The sequence below is a fragment of the Solanum stenotomum genome, chromosome 4 (genome assembly GCF_019186545.1).
Source record: "Solanum stenotomum isolate F172 chromosome 4, ASM1918654v1, whole genome shotgun sequence".
NCBI classification, from domain to species: Eukaryota; Viridiplantae; Streptophyta; class Magnoliopsida; order Solanales; family Solanaceae; genus Solanum; species Solanum stenotomum.
Window position 1 is genome coordinate 56,157,705 of NC_064285.1, and position 2,225 is coordinate 56,159,929.

Here is a 2,225-nt window from a genome sequence, read left to right on the forward strand (position 1 = left end):
CAACCCTTCCAAATCCGGATTGGACTTTCCTTAATCGAACAACCCAACTTACAATGGACATATCTCACTCATACGAACTCGGAATTGCACAAACTTGGCTGCATTGGAGAGATTATTCCAAGATATTTCCTACGATATCTAGAGGCTCACCTAACTCATCCTAAGCTAATAGTTATGGTCATTTGAATATGACCAAAAACTCAACTTAACATACTTCACAATTTTCGAGATTTTTATATACTTTCCAAAAATGACTATTTCCAATTTTTAACTTCTTTCTAGTTCTTTCAATTAGCGAGATGTTACACTAGGTCATTTTACACAGATATACATGCTCCAATTAAGAATGTTTCATTATCAGTACATTAATGTTGCATTTTTAGTTAACATTTCACAATATCGAGCTATCCAATTTATTTCAGTTGTGTTGTATATTATACATTCTATTGGGAGTAGGCTTAAATACAGAGTTGGACTAGGTTCAGTCACCCTCATAGTCCCAAAACTATGTGCCCCCGCAGGTAAGTCCTTTCTGTGGGCATTATACTTAGTGATCACGCCAGTCATGCCTCTATACCCTTGGCAAGGTATATTGGGTCCTCTTGCTGGGGCGTATACATCGGACTCCACATTTAGCTCATGCGGTTTTATGTTGGTTATTAGTAGCTCCCACAAACAGATTCTAGTGTATTGACCATGTCGTCAGTTACAGTTCAGTATTCAGTTTCAGTATGTTATAAATTTGGTCACTACATTCAATTAGTTCATACTCAGCATGTTTATCATATTTATCATGTTCTGATTATATCATTGCTCAGTATGCTTTGTTCAGTTATATGTTTTATTCATCTTTATTCTATCTTCCATGCTCAGTACCTTTCAAGTATTGACACATACTCTGCGCTACATCTTTTCGTGATGTAGGTTCAGGTCCTCAACATTTAGATCACACATAGATCGGTTCCTTATATTTAGTTCAACAACTTCAGTGGTGAGTCCTCATATTTCGAGGACAATAGACATGTTTCAATATTTAGTCTTTTCATTTCAGTTTTCAGTATTTACTAGAGTTAGCTGGGGCATGTCCCAACATCTCTAGTCAGTTAGAGGCTTATTTCAGACAAAGACATATTCAACTTTAGCATTTGAGTTATAGTTCATTGTCTTAAACTCTTTCTCAGTATTTATATATATTCAGACTTAGATTGGGTATTCCCCATCATTTAGTTTATCTCATGTTTAAACTTCCGCATAGTACTTCTTATTTCAGTTATCTTAGTATGCTATGATAGTCCAGCTCAGGGTTAGCTTGGGGTCACTCGTGATCCCAGGTCCCGTGTTTACACCCTGGGGGTAGCTTTGGGGAGTGATATTTTGAGTATTCTTTAGTTGAGTAAGTTTGAGAAGAGGTAAGTATGTTTCTTTTTTATCAAGTTCAACCTTATTTTTATTCTTTAGAATTCCCCTTACATGCTCGTACATTCCATGTACTGAGCCATTTGGCTTGCATCGTTTCATGATGCAGATACAAGTACTCAGGATCATCAATAGGTGCTTCGTTGATACAACATGCAGTTCGAGTAGCCATGGTGAGCCTCCTTGCTTCCAAAGAGTTCCACTCGTACTGTAAGTTATATCTGTTGTTAGGATGTCGTGGGTCTTGTCCTGACTTCGATCTTTGTCAGTTAGAGGCTTCATAGATAGATAGTAGTGTTTCAGAAGTTTGATCACTTATTTTGTTAAATGTTTTAAAGATTTAAGTTGCCTATTTATAGCGAGTTGAACATATTATTTTTATTCAAAGTTATCTATTCAGTATTGTTCTGTTTATTTTAAAGTTGAGTATTTGAATTTGATTCAGTTTTTAAGTTTTTGCATGCTTGATTTAGTCTTCCCCTTGTAGCCAGCTAGGATGAGGGTTCGTTTAGGGACTAATAATGGTTCTTGAGTGCGGCCACGTCTAGGGTGTAGGCCTAGATTGTGACAGCCCTTTCTACCACGTTGGCTACATGGTTTATGAGGACTTTGAGTTGGATGAACTCGTCCCCATATTAGTGCTTAATACTATTTCCAAAATATAACTCAGTTCATATGTTTAAAAACATTTTCTCATCCTCAAGCTTTGAGATTATTACTCAAAAGAGATCATACTCAAAAATTCTTCATGAACTCATTTAGAAATCGATGTTTCCTCTCATTTTAAATGTAAAAACATTTACTCTTGG